The 21,816-nt window shown below is 40.6% G+C and overlaps 1 protein-coding gene across 3 annotated transcripts in view; it reads left to right on the top strand.

Annotated features, from left to right (window-relative positions):
- The window catches only part of HPCAL1 (hippocalcin like 1), a 109,248-nt gene that overhangs the window by 77,543 nt on the left and 9,889 nt on the right, over positions 1-21,816 (top strand). The gene's annotated exons all lie outside the window — the stretch shown is intronic.

Genomic DNA, 21,816 nt, shown 5'->3' with positions numbered 1-21,816 from the left:
CTCCCATTTCTTATGTTTTGGAGCCTTGCCAGTGAGGAAAGGAAATGCAGGAGTTGTTTCCATTGAGAACATGAATCACATTTTCTGATACTTTGTTCAATTTTTAATCTTTTAATCGTGAAATAGTCTGTGCTAATGGTAACCTATTTTCACTGGAGGGAATAGTCCAGAAGCCGTGCATCCATCTGTAAGACCAAGGAGTGATTTCATTAAACTCTTGTGCTGCAATGATAACATTTAAAGTTTAAATGCAAAATTTAAACAGCTGAACAGATCAGGAGAATAAAAATACCTCAGATCCTTTCAGGTGCTGTCTGTTCTGTTCAGAAGGTGGAGTGAAAGTGATGGTAATATTCCTATCTAGACTGTTTGTCAGAAAGGAGGTGAGAGTGAGTTGGCCAGCATTTACAGAGTTAGCGAGAGGAAGAAAGAGAAGATGAATATGGAAAATTCCAGCCCTGAGCAATGCCCCTCCCAAGATCTATACTGCTTCTGACTCCTTGGAATTGAGGACATGAAGGTTCCTTTCCACCAATCTGTAGGAGCCCTCAGTGTTGGCACTCAACCTTGAAGCCCGTAAAGGTCCAAATATTGATGCTAATTCCCACTGGGTCACAGTAATATATTCCCTATCTCTTGATTCTTAATTTACTACAAACAAAATGTAATAAACAAGGCTCAAGGTAAGAGAGGCACCTACCCGATTGCGTGCCCAAAGAAAAACACTGCCCTGTCTGTGCAGAGAGAATGTGTCACCTTAGAATATGTGTTAATGGTATGGTATTAAACATGGCTTTGCCCCTACGGGTTAATCACAACATGCAAATGCATTTTAAAAGCACAACTGTCCGGGTCCGCACTAAGGAGAAAATCACGTTTAAGATTGTACTTATTGAAACATGTTACAAACAGTGTTAATGTGATGCATTCTCCCAGCATAGACAGGACCTTTGAAAATGCCAAGGTATGGGGAAGTGGGCATAAATCAGGGCATGTCTACACTGCTCTGTAAACCCAGGGTGAGTAGAATTCGAGTTAGGAGATTCTGGGTTTGTTAACCTAGGGCTTGAGTGTCTACACTTATTTGTAACCCCATGTTAGGAATTGTTGAGCCCCGGGGCTCCAGCTTCTACATTGTATTATATGGGCCCAAGTCCAACCACCCATATCCCAGACTTCCTAGCACCCTCCCAAAATATGGCCACTTTGTTCGTGATGCAGTGTGAAGAAACTTCGTTCTCCACCAAACTTGACTGTCCAGAGGACAAGGCCTAGAATCTGTGGACACCACAGTGTAATGTATGTGGGGAGGTGCTACACATCTTTAATGGACGCTAATAGTTTCACTCTCAATCATTTCTGGTTGGGTTTCTTTAGGGGTATTTACTCAAAGTCCACATGTAATTACTGTGTGTGTGGTGTGGGAGGACCCTGGCACAGGCTAGCAAGCTGGGTACTTACCCAGGGTCCTCAGCAGGCTTATACTAGGACAGCTAGCCCATGCTGAAGACATACTTATGTAAGGCAGCCACCACAGAAAAGTACTATTTCTTATTCCAGAAGTTAAGCAATATTTTTTTAAATATCTGTAGACTTTATGGTTGTAAAGGGAATTTGTTAAATATAAAGCAGTGTGGTAATGTCTGGCAACACCACCAGAAACAACCGATCTGAAGGAAGTGTGAACTGCCCCCACCCATTTCAGTGGGTTGCAGAGTGGATTGATTTTACATCAAGGCAATTTAAATCATGATTTAAATTACCAAGCGGAAAGCCTCAATTTAAATAATTGGTTTTAATCAATTTTTCCATTTAGACTTCAGTTATTTTCTAAAGAAAGGTGCATTCTCATTGGCTGATGTAACCATTAAAACATGTTGATTTACAACTAAATAGAGCCTTTACATTAGATTGGATCCATCTTTTTGCTACCTAGAAGGGTACACAGTAACTATATACATATATATTTAAACAATTATATAGTTAATATTTTCAGATTCTTAGTGATTAATTTACATTTTAGTATGTTAGAAAATGGTGAATGATATATTATTTGCAGTGTTGTAGCTTACTGCTTATTTATTGGTAATTAATTTTTTGCTTATGACTTGTGTCAAGCTGCATTAGAATGTAACTGGAATTTAATTAAACACACAAAACAGCATATAAAATTTATTGTTATTAAACAAAACAAGTCCTTAATACAGTATATGACCTATTGTACCATATTTATAAAGCTTGACCTCAAAAGGTAGATTCCCCCCCACCCCATGATTCTTTCTTTATATAGAAAAGCAGTCTTTTTAACTCAGTTTTTAGATAGAGGCTCGTGAATAATTATTATATTAAAATGTTTTAAGAGATTATTAGTTTAGGCCTTAGCCTATTTTGTATTAAATTCAGCTTTCATTTTAAAGAGGTTACTTTTAAAAAGAAAACTCTATAATGTAAATAACATCATAGAAAAATCTAATTTAAATCAAATCTTTTATTTATTTATTTAAAAATTGTTTTTTATCCACCTTGGATTGATGATTCTGATTTATAGTGATCATTTAAATGTCAGCACAGATGAGGAATGCACTCATTAACAAAACATTCAGGAAAGGACTTGCATTAAAAGGCATGTCCCTCCTGGGGAAAAAGGTGTATTTTTAGCATGTGTTAGCTAACCTATGTTAACATCATGGTGTAGACAAGTTGTAGTTTTAACACATTGATCAAATAACACATGTTAAAACTAGTTTGCCTTGTCTACACTAGGATTTTAACATGTTTAAAAGTACACCTTTTTTTCTAATGAAAACAAAGCCATAGGGATTAACAGTCTACTGCAAGTGACATTGCATTTTGGCATCATGAATGGCTGAAGCATAGTTTTTGCTTAAAAATTGTTATGGGTGGTGCTTCAGAGCTCAGATTTTATTTTTCCATTTGAACTCTGCATTTGTTTTGCATTTAGAAAAGGACTGACACAGGATATAGAAAGTATGCTATGTTTGCTCTTTGTTGGTGTGGTAGCAGGTATAGGTTAGCACTTCATATTTGATGAAAGTCTGAGTACTTGTTCCAAATCAAACCTCTTTCTAAAAGAAAGATCAAACTTTTTTTTATTTCCTCCTTCAAAAAGGAAAATACACCAGAACCTGGGCTTCACTGATAACTCAGATTTTTTTAATGCAAAACTAAAGTAGTTGAATTTGACTCAACCTTCCCACCCATCACCACACGTAGAGAGTTCATTCCAGACATACCAGGCCATGGAGTTTGGGAAAATATATTCTGTATTATATTTCTGTTTATACAGCCTGGATCATGGAGCTGAGTTCATCAGTATACTTCAATGAAATTAGTGTTGTCTTGACTGCTCTTTTGTGTTTCTTTCAGAGATGACTTTCCTTTCAGATTAAGGGCTCAGAGTATCGTATACAAATGCCAGCAAAGAAAAGGGTTTTTTTTAGCTGTTCCTCCACTGGAAAATGTCACTGTGACCTTGCAATAGACCTCTTGTAGGAATTGCTCCCTTTCTCCTCTACAGGTACAGTTGGTGCCTTATTGTCCTTCTGCATATATTTATGGTGAACCATTCGAACACATCAAGTTGTTGGTCTATTCAGATTTTTGGGTCCTGTGGCTCTCACGCACTGTGGTCAAGGGCTCAGTGCCAGGAAGTTAATGGGACCTATTCATTGCATATAAAGCTAAGTGTGGGCACAAGTCTTTGCAGGATAAGGGCCTAAATGCTATACTCTGATTTCTTTAGGAATTGAATACAAAGCATTTCAGCAAGTGCAAGAACTGACAGTTCAGTATGGCATAGTGCCCTCCTTTGTCCCACTCTGCTGAACTGCATTTTAAAACAACCCTGTTTTGTTTGCTTCCTGAAGGAATTTTTCCATTGTTTAATATAGATTTTGCTATGAAATGGGCTTATTATTCAGATCACCAAGCTTACGCATGGCCTGTTAGAATGCACTGTTAAAAAAACAAAGAAACCAAATATAGCCTGCCTTTTATAACCTTTTAGCAGCTTGGTGGTGGTGATAGGAAAACTGGAGCTCTCTGATCAGGGCTCAGGCACAGCATGTGTATCTGAATCCCCACCTCCCGCCACCACTTTTTGTTTTGTTGTGGATCAGTCAGATGGGTTTCATGTTTTGCTTTGAAGGCAGAGAGGTTCATGGTGACTCTAATGCCATCTGAGTGGGAGCTCTACACTTGCATTGTATGGTAAGTATGTTGTGACTGCAACATGGTACTATAGTTTCTTACATTGATGCTTGTCTGAGGTCTTTGGTAAATCTTTCGAGCCCTGTGCTAGAAAAAGATCTTCTGTGCCAGCAGGTGGTAGATAATAACCACTAAATTTTTGATGGTATCATCTCCAGGATAATGGGAGCTTATATCAATTATATACAGGTTGAAACATTCATTTGTGGCTGGCACACTCATCTGTATCAAGACCTTCGGCCCAGAACCTCAGCTGGTGTGGAGTTATCTAAATTTACAATAGCAGAGGATCTGGCCTCATGATTTGCTACCTCTCCCTCCTGCCTGTCTCCCTCTATAATGGTGCCGACTAACCTTTAGTCTCAGTGGCTCAGATCGGCACAGCTAGGAATACCAGGAGTAAAATTTTGGCCACATTGAAATGAATAACAAAATTCTCAATGGCTTCAGTGGGGCCAGGATTTCACCCTGGCTTTTTTCTAGTGAGCTGCGGTGCTTGCTGAAACTACGATTTGTGCTGTAAAAGCTTGTGGCAAGCTCTAGATATGTAGATTTCAATACTAGAGCAATTGTGGTAGGTTATGGTTTTCATTTTGTTTTGGGGATTTTGCCCAAATAGGAGGGAAAGGTTTGAAACTACTTGTTTAGTTATTTTAGGGTTAGCCAGAAAATTTTGAGGCTCTAATTTAAAGCATATTTTGGGGGGCAGGTAGAAATGTCAAATGTTTAGTGGTTTTGTGCTATTGAAACTGAGTTGGTATGTGAAAAGTAGCACTGCATTTATGGGGCTTCCAGTTTACTGTTTTTGTATTGGATGTGCCCAGTCAAAAAGTTTAAAATAAAACTGAGAATTTTTCAAATGAAAAGATTTTTTGTTTTGTTTTTATTTAAAACAAACAAAACAAACCTTGGGGAGAATGAAAACTTTAGTAGAAAAACTTGATTTTCTCTTTTTTTTGTTGTTGAAGCTTTTTCGGCATTTCTTATCAATGTTTACTGCATTTTTAAATAAAAGCTACATTGTTATTGAAATTTGAAAACTTGGCTGTGTCGGTAATCAAAAATCTTAATGTTTTTGATGGTCTTTTCACTATATGTTTCTGTATTCAAATATCACAATCTGATTTTTTTTTTTAAACAAAAGCTTGGGTCCATTTCAAACCATATGATACAGAAGTAACTTCAAAACATTTTGTGAAATTAAAAAATATCAACCAGTTTTAGTAACAAAAATGTCTCAGCCCACCCAACTCAGCCTTGATTTGGCAGTCAGACTGCATTTCTTTCCTCCTGTGCAGCATCACCAGCCATAAAGATTCTACAGACCAAATTTTACGGCCTGATATAATCTGGTCATTAATTTTGTAATCCCATTGTCTCTCCCTTACTCTTATGCCAATTTTACTGCCATCCGTTGGTTTGCACAGGTGCAGTTGATTGGTCCTGTTCCTGAGATTTAGTAACCTATACTGTTGATGTACATGAAGGAGTTGAAGAGTTGAATGCCCCTCTTTTTTTCTCCTTTAGCTGTGATCATCTGTAGGGCTGACCGAAGTATAAAAGGCAAAAACACAAAACAAAAAGAAAACCCCAAACCATATTTGTCACTGAAGTCAGCAGATATGACTCCACAGTGCATTGGGAGTAGATCTGATAAGTAAGAAATTATCATTCTTACATAATCATTTGTCAGAGTAGAACACACAATTGAAAGTTATAAACATATAACAAGTCTGATAAACCAAAAGGGAAAAAAGACTGTTTTCTCTCTCTCAGTGCTTTAGAGTACTCAGTAATACAGCATAAAAAAACTCTTATTGATACACAATGTATTTGTTGTTTTGCTAGCATCTCCTAGATGCTGTTTACACTGTGAGCAGAATTCTTTCATTGACCCTGTACACAAAATGCTAAGCCTTAAAGAGGCTTTGGGCTGACAGCTAAAGGACATCTGGCATGGACAGGATATAAAGATGGTTATGATCTAAATTTAATAACTCATGTTACATATTTTAAAGTCAAATTAAAATACATTCATTCTTTTTCTTTTTCTTTTTTCTTTTTTTTTTTCTTTTTTTTTTTATTGTACGGTTATTTCTGTTCTGCTCTGATTTTTGGCTGTTTGATAATTTCCAAAGGGAAATGAGGATTAAATGCTCTCTCCCGTTTATTTTCCAGTCTATATTGGGTATCATTTGCCATCCTGTATGCTCACTTGCCATGAAAATTTATTTTAAAGCTTTAATTATATTAACATCTTAAATTTATATAATGTGAAAGGCATTTAGAGAACTCCTCATCCCACATGATTTTTTCTTGTTCAGCCCAACCACCTTGTAAAATGACCTTACATTTAAAAACATTATGTTGAGAAGTTTCCCTTGTCATGAAATAACATATAAACTAACTTCGTTTTTAAGCCTTGTTAGTTTCACACATCTGCTAAAGGAGGACAGAATAAAAGTTAGCTGTCTTTCTCTCAACTCCATTTAAAAAAAAGGGGGGGAGACCCCTTAGGTTTTGGGGGGGGTGTTTTTTCTGTAATAACCTACACCTCTGCCTAATCTGTTCCCACCCAAATGAACACATCTTCCTGCCTTCCTTGGAATATTGGTTTTATTTTTCATTGCATTGGGAGTGTTTTGCCTCTTGCACTTATAGTACCTTCTCTCTGAATTGCAAAGCATTATATAGACTTGTGTGTGTAACTTCTGGTTCCGTAACCCAAATGACAGAGGGGATGAGGGGTCATGGAGAAAACTGAGAGAGAACTTACTTAGCAGCAAGCCAAGGATGAGTGGGATTTTGTGTTTGTTTTTTTGGAGTAGTGTTTTTTGGTACAGTGATTAATTTGTCACCGAACGCTCAGTCATGAACTTCTGTCTAGGTGATGGAATTTGGTTTCACACTGAAGTAGGTGGTTGTTGTACAGGGTATTACCACAATGTGTATGAAAATATTATAGTAATGATGATATTCTGTCAATGCTTTCTCTCTGTCCTGTAGCAAGATTATTTGAAAGTGAGGTTGTTCTCAGATGAATACAGTGCTGGTGGGTGCCATCCACTGCTAAATTTGCTCAGTAAATCAGAAGTGAACTCCTTCCCCTATTGAAATCAATGGCAAAGCTCCAACTGCCTTCAATAGGACCAGGATGCCCCACCCCAGCAATGGGAAGGCTCATACGTGAATTTCTTAAGTTCCAACTGCAGTTGTCTCAATCAGATCAAAGGGGCTCTGTGCAGACGCAAGGGTACTCTCCGCATGCAGTCATATGCAGGGTCCAGGCCTTTGTCCATAAATGCAGATTTTCAAGAGAGCTTGGAGGTGCTCAGATTGCCCTTATAAGCGCTCAGCACCCATTGTGATGCTCATGGCCAGTTTTTCAGAACAGTTCAGCACCTGACCTGCACCCAACATGCTAAGGTTTGTTTACAAAACATGTTGCTACTTATTTTAGTGCCTACAAGGAGACTGAGCTCTTTTGAAAATTCTGCCCTAAACATTCTGTGTGTTGGGGGAGAGGGGTTCACTAACTTCAGTTTCATTTTTTAAAAAATAACCTTTTCAAAAGGACACTGCCAACTTAAAAATTATGTTATAGGTCAGCATTTCTTCACTTTTATATTAATGTTAGTATAGATTGTTAAAAGTGGAAAAAATTAACAGTACAATTGATTTGTCATTAATTCTGTTGTATTGTTTACTACAGCAGTGATTTCCCTACACCTCTCCCCCTCCAGTTTTGTGAACTAGTTACATGCCAATTTAGTGACTGTTTGGAAATTTGAGTTGAAATTGAAACATTAATACACACTTGAAAAGCATATACAATGTATGATAAAATATGTGTATCTGAAAAAGTTTAATAGATTTGAAAAGTATGAACATAGACTAGCTTACTTATACAGCTGTTGTTTTTTATGGCAATGTCAGTGCATTCATTTCGGTGATGTTGGCCAACCTAATAATTTCAAATTATGATTTGTAAGCAAAGTCTAAATGAGCTCTCCCTGACGGCTAGTGATGAGTGGGAGGGGGAATGAAATGTTGTTGTTCTTATTGTATGAGTAAAGCGCAGTAGAACTGTACTTAGCCTGTGTTGATTTAGGGCATCAAGAGAGAGGGTGGGGACAGGTGTTTTTCTTGATGGTCTGTCTGAATCACAAGTACAATTTGACCTGCCCCTCTCCACTGTTTAAAGACAGAGCTGATTAGGCTCCATAGATAGTCTTTTGTTTTGTTAAGTGACCACTACAGCTGAAATCACTGATATTAGGTCTAAGTGTTCAGTCCTGCTGTGGAGACAGTGTTTCTGTGGAAGAGAGGGCCCAGCCTGCATTAGCAGCAAGGTTCCCCCACTGAGATCTCAGCTGAAATCACTGAGAGCCGGTGAAACCTCAAGAGACCAACTCACAGATGTCACGGTGGCAGCAGAAGGTGACTGCGCAGGGCCATTGGCAACAGAGCAATGGAGTGAACGGTGGCACAACGAACAACAGTGGCCAGAGCGAACAGTGAGCAGCTGGAGGAAGGACCAAGGTGCCTTATTGCCCCCCACCTGGGAGGTGAACTCATGTGAAAGCACCTCTGAACTCTGAATTTCCACTGAGCAAGGACAATGCCGGTGAGTGGGGTGCGGTGGAGGGAAAAGTGAGGGGCACGTTAAATAAACATTTGTTTGTTGGTCTATATTTTAGTGACTTTGCTCAGAATGCTAGATTTGTGGCTGGGAATGGAAACTTATATACATATGTTTCCTAGTAGGCCAAGATTTTTAAAATGCATTATTTGCCAAGGTTGTTATCTCACATCGTTGCTATCTTGAGAGGTCATTATGTTGGGGAGTTTCTGTACTAAACATTTTTATTATTATAATTAATTTTTATATAAGACTGCTCATACTAGGTCAGACCAGTGGTCCATATAGCCCAGTATCCTGTCTTCCAACAGTGGTCAAGGCCAGGTGCTTCAGGGGGAATGAACAGAACAGGTAATCATCAAGTGATCCATCCCCTGTCGTCCATTCTCAACTTCTGGCAAACGGGCTAGGGACACTCAGAGCATGGTGTTGCATCCCTCCCCGTCCTGGCTAATAGCCACTGATGAGCCTATTCTCCAGGAATTTATCTAGTTCTTTTTTAAATCCTGTTACAGTTTTGGTCTTCACAGCATCCCCTGGCAAAGAGTTCCACGGGTTGACTTTATGTTGTATGAAGAAGTACTTCCTTTTGTTTTTTTAAAACCTGCTGCCTATTAAATTCATTGGGTGACTGCTAGTTCTTGTGTTATGTGAAGGATTAAATAATATTTCCTTATTCACTTTCTTCACACCAGTCAAGATTTTATAGACCTCTATTATATCCCCCTTTAGTAGTCTCTTTTCTACAATGAAAATTCCCATTCATTTTAATCTCTCCTCCTGTTTCATACCCCTAATCATTTTAGTTGCCCATCTCTGTACCTTTTCCAATTCCAATACATCTTTTTTGGGATGGAGTGACCAGATCTGCACACAGTATTCAAGGTATGCACGTACCATGGATTTATATAGACACAATATATTTTATGTCTTATTATCTATCCCTTTCTTAATGATTCCCAACATTCTGTTTGCTTTGTTGACTGCCGCTGCACATTGAGTGGATATTTTCAGAGAACCATCCACAATGACTCCAACATCTTTCTTGAGTGTTTACAGCTAATTTAGACTCCATCGTTTTGTATGTATAGTTGATTGTTTTCCAGCATGCATTACTTTGCATTTATCAACATTGAATTTCATCTGCCATTTTATTGTCCAGTCACCCAGTTTTGTGAGATCCCTTTGTAACTCTTCGCAGTCTGCTTTGGACTTAACGATCTTGAAAAGTTTTGTATCATCTGCAAATTTTGCCACCTTAGTGTTTACCCATTTTTCCAGATCATTTATGAATATGTTGAATAGTAATGGTCCCAGTACCGACCCCTCAGGGATACCACTATTTATCTCCATTCTGAAAACTGATGATTTATCCCTACCCTTTGTTTCCCATCTTTCAACCAGTTACTGATCCATGAGAGGACTTCCCTCTTATCCCATGACGGCTTACTTTTCAAAAGTCAATTTAAATTAAATACTTTTTTTTTTAATTTATATTTTTTTAGAAATCTAGACCTGTTATGTGTTTTGGTGTATTTTGCATTATCCTTATGTTAAATTTGCATTATCTTAACAAAACATTTAATTTATTCATATCTCTTTCTATATGTTGCAGGTCAAAGTGAAAATGAAAAGACAAAAAACAATACAACAATTTTTCCACTGCAAGGCCTCAAAAACTAAACAAGGTGAAGAACCCATCAAGAACCAAGAATATATCAACATGTCATCTGAAGGTTAAAGTGGTGTATCTACATCCGACCAGCCCGAAACACAAATACAGCTACCTACTGAAGAAACAGTGTCTCCAAAACCTAAAGGCAGTTCCCGATGTTCGTCAGTCAGTGTTCCCATTTATTGAAGTTACAGAAGATGGGTACTAGTGCACCTCTTGCAAAAAAGCTTACGAAGAAGGAAAGCTTTCCAATGCTATAATCGGTAAAAGTGGAGGAGCTTGGTTTGTCAGACCGATCAGCAAAGCCAATGCTGACAAACTACGTGAAAAGGCAGCAAAACATCAGGCCTCTGGATTGCATCAACATGCAGAAAGCCTTATAAGCCCACTTTCAAAGCCAATTTTAGAAGTACTTAATGAGACTGTTAAGAATGCTGGAGACACAACACAGTTCATGCGAACAAACATGGCTGTAGCATCCTACTTTCTATTTAAGCAAGAGATACCACACACTACAAACTGGAGGCCAATGTTAAGTGCATTGTCACTTGTTCATCCTGAAGTTGAACACTGGTTCCGAACAAGACCAGCAAATGCTCACTATCTTTCTGCAAGAAACTTAACTGGCTGGCTACAAGCATGCGGCGCAATAGTGAAAGACTGAACAGTTGAAAAAGTGAAGAACTCTCACCACATTCAAAAAAATTGCATACATGGCTGATGAAGCACCGATGCAAATGGGCATCAAGTATTAAGTCATTGTGTTGTACGTTATCTTGATGTCAGTGGTAGGCCAGTAGGTGCATTTCTAGATGTTCAAGTTATAGAAGACACATTGGCTGCATCTGTGACAGCCCACATCTTAGAAGAGTTAAATGCTTGTCAGTTGGACCCCAAACAGATGGTTGCTTGTGCATTTGATGGAGCTGCAAACTTTTCTAGAAGACATGGTGGAGTACAAGCTTTGCTCAGAGAAAAGTGTAACCGTAATCTCTCCTATACACACTGCAGAGGCCATCTACTCCAACTAGTGCTAGTACGAGCTGCAGACTCTTCAAAAGACATTATAAAAGCTATACATTTAATGTCTTCATTATATTCTTTTTTCAGTAAGAGTCCAAAAAGACTGAATATCTTGGAAAATATAGAAGACACAGTGGGACTGAAGTTCAAATTAGTCAACCTGGGAAAACCCTCTGGCTTTCTCATGAGCGATCCTTGGCTGTTGTCTTAAAATTACTCCAGCCATTATTACTGGCTTTGGAAAGTATCCACCAAGATGGGATGGATCTAAGTAGTGAGGCTAGTGGATTACTTTTGCTACTACGTTCAGAGAAGATTATTGCCATTCTCTCTCTTGTAAGTCTACTGTTGAAACCACTTGGGTCATTAAACAAGGCATCTGCTACAACAGTAGTAGATCTTTGTCCAGCAATAGAAGCTACATTTGGATCAATCAGAGAGCTATCCACTGAAAAAGTACTGGAAGAAGCAAAGACTTCAGTCCAGAAGTTGACTAATGAAGGCCTTTTATATTGAATCCTTAAGTGAAGAGGACAAGAAGTGTTTGTTAAGACAACTGAAAAAATACACAGACTTGATTCTTAAAAATGTACAACAGCGACTTCTAGATTCTACTCAACCTCTACGTAGCTTTTACAGATGCCTGTCCTATAAAACACCAACAGTTGAGTGGAGTGAGGCACTACCAGCAATGGGGCTGCCATGTGCTCAGGACAGAACAGAGAATTTGAACACAGAGTGGAATATCATACGACGAATGAATGAAGATTTGACTTCAACTTCTTTTTTATCATCGCTAGTGGCTCGACCCAATCTTTGTGCTTTGTTTCCTGGGATGAAAGAAGTAGGAATTCATCTCTTGCTACTCCCAGTCACAACAGCTACAGTTGAGCGTTCTTTTCATCACTGAATAGAATTTTGTGTTCTGAAAGAAGTCGCCTTCTGCCTGATCATGTGAATGAACTAATGAGCATATCAACTGAAGGAATGGAAGTACCGGACACACGAGAAGCCACCAAAGATGAATGCATTGCATTCAAGAAGTTCATTAACAGAGTTGTGCAAAATTATAACAAGAAACCAAGAAGGATGTCAGACCCAGGCGGCAGGGCTGAGTCTCGGGGCTGTCAGACCATGAGCGACAGGGCTGAGGCTCCGGGCTGAACTTTTATGAAACTTGGTTGCTACCAGATTTAAATTTGGGGTCAAAGTTAAATTGACAACGTCCTGTTAAATAGCTGCTTCTGCAGCAAAGTTACAAAGAGGTTTACATGATCTTACCAAGAAGGACCAGATTTCTACTGCAACATGTTTGTATATGTCCTGTAGCCTACCTATTTCAGGCTGTTGCTTAGGATACTGGCAGTAAACAGACAACAAAAAGAGCTCTTTACCTGAGAGTTATTGTCAGATACCCGTATACTTTCACATTTCCTTTGCCTTACTCTCACAAGTAGGCCCGCTCACTGACTCTCTTTGGGCAAAGAAAGTGGGGTGTGGTTCACATACTTGTCATTGTAATCCCAGTTTGCAGGTGTGTTTGCTACTTGATGTTAATGGCTTTGGCTCACTGAAGCTGTTCAGCATGTTACAATCATGCAGCAATGCTATTGGTCTAAAGATCAAAATGCAGCCTATTGAATTCTGCCAGGCTTCCTGCAGTCAACCTTCCCTTTACACAGGTGCAGGCCTGCGGAGACTATAGGTCCCAGACTGCATTGCTCCTTCTCTGAAGAGTGCAAGGCTGCCCTGATTAAATCATAGGAGGCCAAGATCTGAGCTGCATTTTTGTATTGACGGCATTCTACTCCATTTCAAGCAATGGGTCCTGGCAAGCTGCTAATGATACCTAGAATGAGACACGGCTTGGTCTCCTTAGACTAGTATATATTTGTGTATTTGTTAATTTGTATGGTTTACAAATGGAGTATGCTGGATAAAGTAAGTGTAATCCGGTCTCTCTCTAGCTGCTGGTTCATAGAGACTGTCATCTATTGACGGATAAGGTAGTCCTTGAGCATAAGTGATAATGGTTAGTGCTAAAGAACCAAGGCTCTGTTCCAGCTGGCAGCTGTGATATGTGTGTAGTAGGCCACTGATTTATTGCACAAAACTTCGTTTGTTTGTGTTTTAGGGGGAAGAAATTTTCTATTAATTCTGGTATAAAAAGTACAAAACAGATGTGTGTTTTCCTGTGGACGTCTTACAAATACCTGACAGTGCAGATACTTATCAGCTGAAAGCCATTTTTTTCTTAGCAGTTACTCGCCGAAGGACAGTTCTTACATAAGGGATTAAATAAAAGAACAAACTATAGAAAATAGAACTTTTCATGTATTTGGTGCCTCTTGTTGGCCTGAAATAAATAGCCAGGCTTTTTTCACTTGGAGGTGACATGTCTTGTGCTCTCATAGCAAGACTTCCCAGCAGGAACATGGTAGGAAGGAGTTGTGCTGGTCCCTGCTCATGCCTGGATTGTAATGCAGTGGCAGCCTCTCATGCAGACGGTAAAATTTTGCCCGAGATTCTCTCTTTCTCTTATTATCTAGATTCATTCTCTTCACAAATGCACAGGGGTATTGCAAAGGTTTCCCACCCGGGGGTCAACAAAGCATGCTGTGAAGGCAGAGATCATAAGCTTGCTGCTGCTCCCATCTTCTGCCAGCCTTAGGATCAGCAATCCTGAGACTACTCCCGACCACAGCCTTTCTGTGCTGTCCACAAGGCCACAGCAGGTCAAATCCTCTTGTCTCTTCCCCGACCAGGCCCGCTGATGGGGGGGCAAAGGGGTCAATTGCCCAGGGGCCCAGCGATTTAAAAGGGCCTGGGCGGATGGGATAGATAGAAATCCGGTTTCCTGCTGCTGTTGCTCTGTCCAGAGCGCTATTCCTCATTGTGACTGTAACGGTTTGCCGGAGCGCTGCTGGACCCTGCTGGTGTGGCAGAGCATCAGTAACAGCAGCCTGGGAACTGTGGAACTTGCTGCCTCCTCTGTCTGCTCGGAAGCCACTGTGCCTGCCGTGCTGATTCTCCGGCTGCAGGGCTGAGGACAGGGCGACTTTAAAAAGGAACGCGCTCCCTCTGCGCTTTCCTCCCCCAGGGCTGCAGTTCCTTGCCAGCAAGTTCAGCCACCCAATTGAGCCGCCCTAAATTTGCTGAGAGGCAGCTGGGACTAGCCCCTCCATTCGCTGCTGCTAGCACTGGCTGGCAAGCCGCTATCATGAGCGCAGGATAGGGGGCCGCCTCCACCGCTCAGCCAGGGAATGAGACGCGGGTTTTCCCTCTGCCTTCGCCCTTAGTCGCTGCCGCCTCGGAGATTTCCCGGCAGATGTTGCACGCCAGGCCTGCTGTCTCCTCATTGCTCTGGGGGTTGGTGTCCCACAGCACCAGCAGCGCAAGTATTGTATATTTTAACTTTGTTGGTAATATGCAGTTACATCTTGTATATCCGTTTTTTCCTTGTCTTTCGATTACTCGTTAATCACGATTAGGTGTTTAATTAGCCTACTTGATACTTGAGGTGTTTTCTTACTTTGTGCTTCTTTAAATTTTTTGTATATTAATTTCATTCCATAATGTATTTATTTAATTTAAATATATAATTCAAAATAACCAATTCTACCTCTTCTATGTAGGCTCACAATTTGTTTAATACTGGTGCTGTAACTGGGGGAAAAAACGTTAACTAGATCAAACCATGCCACAACTTACACATAGTGGGTTCTAATGTGTTATCAATAGGATAAAAAGTAGAGTCATAAACCTCAGCCATCCCTTTCTAGGGGGTCCATTGACGGTTCTGCCCTGGGGTCTGGGATTGCTGATGGTGGGCCTGTGCCCACCTAAAATACCATTGCAGTTTCAAGAGAAGTGCATCAGATGCTTGGACTGATATTTTAACTGCTTCTAAGAAGATAAGTATTGACGTAGGAGCAGCTCTTGCCTTCCAAAATCTCATATAACAATATGCCTGGCTCGTGTTGTCCATTTGCTGAGCATTGCAGAGATCCCAAAGGCACAATGCAACCTATTTCAAGACCTTAATGGTCTTTATACATGATTTTACTCTCTTTGTAGCTCAGTGAGATTGGAATGATGCTAGATTTTTTTTCCCCCTGCAAAACTAATGCTCTCAGATACAAAGATTATTTGTTACATCTCTCTGTGTGCAGTCCTTCCCTGTTGAAGAATACTGTAGACACACACATACACAGAGGTATTTCATACATTTTCCTCTTTTTATGAACACTAAATCAACACTCAAGGAGGCAAGGAAATACCACAAGGAGGTGTATCCCTCTAAGGAGTTTGTCTTCCCCAGGCTTTTTTAACTGATTCACTAACTCATCTTACCAGGAATTCAGTTCAAAGAGTTTATCTTCCAAAGGGCTGAAGTGAAAGTAGTCAGTCTCCTGGCTTCTGGGTTCTGCATGTGCAGAGAGATTTTACATGCAATAGTCAATGCTCAATTTAGAGTTGAAAACCTAAAAGTGAATGGAACTTTGTCATTAGTACCTGAAATTTTTCTAGTGATGCCAACACCCAGTCTGCTAATTTAGCAATAACTGGCATTCTAGATACTTCAAGCCATTTGAAATGTGTGAATATGGTTATTCGCTATTGTATCCTGCACTTACTTTCTTGTGAGTCTTCATCTTAGGTGGTTAAAAATCCAGATTCACTCATTCTTAGGATTTTGTTGTAGGATCATTGACTACATTCTGGTGATTCAAAATGAGAAGGAAACTTAGAACAACTTAATCCATTTATTCTCTGCATCTTAACTTCTAATTTGGCTAAACTTTTAGACCTCATTACAGCAGGGGTGTTGTTTTAGGGGGTAGAAGGAGGATGATTAAATATACAGCTAACATTTACCAAAACTCCAGGCACGAGACTTGAACAAAAATCCTTTTTCATTGTTTTTTCCCTTCCTGGGCCCTACACAGTGAATCATCTGCTATAACATTTTGTTTTTCTGGTGAACTATACATTCCAAAGCCTAAGGGTCTGTTACATCTTCAAGTTCTTGTCTAAGCATCCTTAAAACATTCCTTTTTACTTTTCTTTTGTTACTGTCAGGAATTCCATGTTCATGAAAATTGCAGGTGATCACCCTGAAAACTAAGTTCTCTGTTTATCAAGCAAAATAGGCATAGGACTGGTTATGCTGGTTATGATGCCTGCTGTCTTCCATTACAGCACCTTTATGTCTCATCCCTGATATAGAGTGAGAAATTAGGGGAAGGTCGTTGAATCTCCAAGCCTGTTCACTCCCCCAGGAAGTCCCCTTTATAATAGATGCAAAATCCATTATGGAGCTGCCTGTTTACTTTCCTGTACCTCTGATTTAAATCTCTATCGAAAACTGAGTTTCATTTTTCATTTGCTCTACATTACAAATCCCTTGATGAAATTTTTAAAGCCTCCTTTAATTTCTTTAGAGTATTGCTGTTCTTCGTGGCTTTGTCTTGCTATCTCTTTTCAATAGTACATTTGTTACTAAACCAGTAGCTTTTCTCCTACACCATGCCAGGAAGGAAGGTTGGCCACCTTCTCAGTGGTTGGTTAGTTTGGAGGTGGCAAAGAAATCTATTTTGAGGGACAGACTGGTGGTTTCTGAACTGATCTGCCAGCAAAGGATCTGTGGGCAGTCTAAATCTACCTCTTTTAACACATTGTACATGCAAATGCTAAGAGCTAAATGCCTTCTAAGTAAGATTCCCCAAATTGTGGGTGAATCAACTGGAACAGCAGTACAATGTCCTGTGAAGCATAGCAAGATAAAACCAGTGTTCATAGGTGGGTGAAGGGTTCCAGGAGTCTTTAATCTTCTTCCTCATATCGCCGTCACCTTTCTCGAACCTGGAAGAATTTCCACCAGCAATGTGTTTTAGCCAATGCTTGTGTATATTATCCAGTAAATTATCTGAAATGTATAAATCATGTGGCAAAAGAAAGTGAGACTGATCATAAGACTGACAGAAACTTCCCTGTTTGAGAGCCCACTGCCTGTGATTTCCATTACTGACTATTCTCCCAAGTGTTTCTCTGGCTAAAACAGCTAGTGAGCCCCGGGAAACTGATTTGATGAAAGAGTTTTAGAGCAATCGAATGAAATGTCAGTTGGATGCCAGCAGCAGGGTTTCTTGTCATGATTAATGAGATATTTGGGCATTTCATTTTGCCTGAGCTACCTGAAACACAAGTCTTATTTAAGAGCTATTTCTTTGGATGTGCTTTAATAAATTAACGTTAATGTCACTTACTTAATTACTGTTAACAAATTGGTTACACAACTGCAGGTTTATATTTGGGTTTGGCACATTAAGAATCCATTTGAAAAGATCAGAAACTAAAGAATAATTGCATTTTAATGCATTGCATGTTACTTTTCTAAAATCTGAACCAAAAGATGGAGTTGAAGTCACCTAAGCGAACCTATAATTTGTTCAATGCAAAAGTCTATTGGAATATAGAGCTTTTGAAGTTAATATCAAATGAATTCCATTCTAATAGCAATAAAACTATTTCCTCCTCTCATAAAGAAATAGTGATATTCCAAGAAATGGAATCAACACACCCTTTATTGTTAGTTTAACATTTATATTGCAGTGGCACCTATATGCATCCACCAGGTCAAGACCCCTTGCACTAGGCAACATGTAAAAGTACAAACATATAGTAAATTTACAGTCCCTGCCCCAAGAGCTCTTAAATTGATCCCCCTACTAATAGTGTGTTTGTGGTCACCTTGTGAGGATAACTTTGGAGTTTCTAATTACCACAGGCCAGTCATAAATCTCTGGTTATTTGCATGCCTGGATCCTGATTCCACAGCCTCCCTGCCTCACTGCTCCTTGGGGTATAAAAATCACAGTGAGTGATTTTGTTCATCTCCACAGAATGTGTGAAGAAATTTCTGTCCAAAGATCAGTCAATTTCAGGTGGAGGATTCTTCACATAGCAGCGGCTGATCCCAGTCAACTCTCTCCTAAAGCTAGTCACACATCCATATCCACACTGCACAGAGTTCACCACAGAAGGGTGAGAAACAACTACAGTGTCAATGGTGGGAGAATGCTACCAGTGCCCTTTCCTCTTCCTGCCAATACCACTCTCCACAGGTTTCTCACCGTTTCAGTCCCTTTCATGTTACCCAGGAGATGCCATGGTGTAGAGCCACCCTAATTTGGTGAACATCACTTACCTCTGAACACAGGGTGTCAGGTGCTTGACACCTGCATAAAGGTGGAGAGTTGTGCTGCTGACTCACTTGGGCAGCCGGAGCAGGTGTGTCATGTAAGTTCCAACCATAGTGTATACAGAGGTTTGGAATCTCTGTAGCATGGATGAGAATGAGGGGTAGGCCACAGAGAATCTACAGGGAGAAAAACATTAGGAAAAGAGCCAAGCTGAGGCTGAGGTTTACAATCACTGTTTAAGTTAACAATGAAAGAAACCCTGGGAAGAGAGTAAGATTGGACAGCCTTTGGAAGACAGTGGGAATGCCACGTTTTAACAGTTGTCAAGAAGTTTGGGGGGCCTCTAGAGAAATGAAGGTTCTCATTGTGCTATGCTATGGCCTATCTGAGCTCCCACACAGATCTCCTGTTTCCCCTTCCCCAGCCCTTGTGGCCAACATTCCATTCACTGCGGGGGATGGTCCCCGGCCTCCCAGGCTATGAGATCTCCTTTTCTTTCCCTCCCCTCCCATGGCCAGCTGCCTGTCACTCTCGAAGTTGATGGGGAGGAAGGGGAAAATGCTGAGGCCTGCCTATCCAACCACCTCCTTGAGCCACCAGTTTTTGAGGTGGGGAGTGAAGAAGTGGTGATCATGCCTACGTTTCCCCCATGTATCTGAGGCTATTCCTGGTTTCTGCCCTTAAACAGCCTCTGCTGCTGTCCAAGATGCTGCTGCTGTCGCCCTGTGATCTGATTCAGAGCCTGTTGAACTCAATGGAAAGGCTCCCACAGACTTCAGTAGCTTTTGGCTGCGAGATAGTAACTCTTAGCAGGTGATGAGGTCTCTAGAAGGGAAAAAGGAGAGGGAAGGTTCATACCGGGCCAGAAGCATGGCATTAAAATAATTTGCTTCCTAAACTGGACTGATTTTGTTCACTCTAACCCACCGTTCTCTGCAGAGGCCTGACTACCTCTTAAAATACAGCAGAATATGCAGCAGTATGGATTGTGTTCCCTGCCCTGTGTATACAGACTCCGTTTGAGTATGAATATGTGAAGCAGAGTGGGTTTGAAATACAGATCGAGAGGAAGTACTGATAGCTGCAAATTTGCAGTTAGCTAGAGAGCTGCTCTATGCTGTCTAAATGGCTGCTGCTTTAGTGTCCGCCAGTTTCGTTTCAGCATTTTGGAAGCAAGTTGGGGATGTGTCAAAGGAACAGAGCAAACTTTGTGACTGAGTGACTAGAAATAAAGCTAGTTGCTGGAATGTTTGTGGTTTCCGACAAAACAGAAGCAGCTAATGATATCAGCAGAGTTTTCCGTTGAACCTGGTGTGTTTTATTAATGAGCAGCTGGTTGGTTTTTGTTTCGAAGCAGTAAGCCGCAGAGCAGGATGTGGATTTTTTTATTGCTTACACTGTGTGGAGGGTAAATGGAATACAAATAAAATGCAGTTGAATTCAGTTATTGATGATCCTCTGAAGTATTGCAGTTATTTTTGGTGACCCTTCACATTTTTTAGGTTTTGGTGCATGAAGTGAGCTTTTGCTTTCTGCAAAGTGGTTACTCGTTATCAGATGTCTTATCTCACTGCATTTGTCATGTCACGTCTTGGTGTTCTGCTCGTCTTGTTTCTCAATGTAGGTAGGGCACAGTACTGCGCACACACAATGCCTTATCTGGTCTGCTCGTAGTCACTACATGCACATTGCACTCACTTAGTGGTGTAAATGACTATACAAAGCCATGTAGAATTAGGTCCTTAATTTAAGCTATGAGTAAATTGATTTAAGAGTGTACAAACCTTTTTAATATAGCAGTGTAAGAGATTCTTGTAGACTTTTGCACATTAGTGCATGTTCTTGAACGCTTACTAATGACTATAAAAATGAGAGGCATAACATTGCACAGAACTTCGATTTGCAAAAGCTGATGTTGCTGCAAATGAAGAACCTCCTTTGTGATAATAAAGAGCTGGCAGTATTAAGGCTTGTCTAAAGTACAGATTACGTCGGTATAACATATGTCGCTCAGGGGTGTGAATAAGCCACACCCCTGAGCGATGTAAGTTACACCGACCTAAGCGTCGGTGTGGACAGCGCTATGTTGGCAGGAGAGCTTCTCCTGCCGACATAGCTACTGCCTCTCGCAGCATAGTCGGCACAGAGCGTCTTCACCAGATGCGCTACAGCGCTGCCCTCTGCTGGACTCTGTCCAATTTGTCCACATCCCTTCTGTAGTGGGGGGACCAAAACTGGACACAATACTCCAGGTGTGGCATCACCAGTGCCAAATAGAGGGGAATAATCACTTCCCTTGATCTGCTGGCAGTGTTCCTACTAATGCAGCCCAATATACCGTTAGCCTTCTTGGCTACAAAGGCCCACTGTTGACTCATATCCAGCTTCTTGTCCACTGTAATTTCCAGGTTCTTTTCTGCAGAACTGCCGCTTAGCCAGTCGGTCCCCAGCCTGTAGCAGTGCATGGGATTCTTCTGTCCTAAGTGCAGGACTCTGCACTTTTCTTGGTGAACCTCATCAGATTTATTTTAGCCCAATCCTCCAATTTGACTAGGTCGGTGGTTTTCAAACTTTTTTTTTTTTCACAGACCACTTGAAAATTACTGAGGGTCTCGGCATACCACTTAATGATTTTTCCAAATGTTGTTTGTACTATTAGCTCACCGTTGTAAAGCACTTTCAATAGAAGCGCTATATTAAAAAAACGTAATAATTAGCTTTTTTTGTTCTACAAATAAAAGCACACAACTCATATTTTAATATCAGTAGTCTTACCTTTCTAATGTGATGGATTTGTCCTCTCTCCACTGCCGTTGCAGCCTCTGAGCTGGGGCTGGCAAGGGGGGGCGGTCTCTCCCCAGCAGCCACAGCACTGGAGCTGGGGAAAATCGCCTCTTTCTCTGACCACTGCAGCCCTGCATGTCCCAAATCCCCACCACCACCCTTCTCACCCCACTGCCCCCTCCCACCTACTCCTTATTCCCCCCGAGGCCACCACCTCACCTTACATGTGCGTCTTCTCCAGGGTGGCCCTTCATTCT

This window comes from Caretta caretta, chromosome 3 (assembly GCF_965140235.1).
Source record: "Caretta caretta isolate rCarCar2 chromosome 3, rCarCar1.hap1, whole genome shotgun sequence".
Classification (NCBI taxonomy): domain Eukaryota; kingdom Metazoa; phylum Chordata; order Testudines; family Cheloniidae; genus Caretta; species Caretta caretta.
The sequence above is the reverse complement of the archived record's forward strand: the minus strand, read 5'-3'. Positions and strand labels throughout refer to the sequence as shown.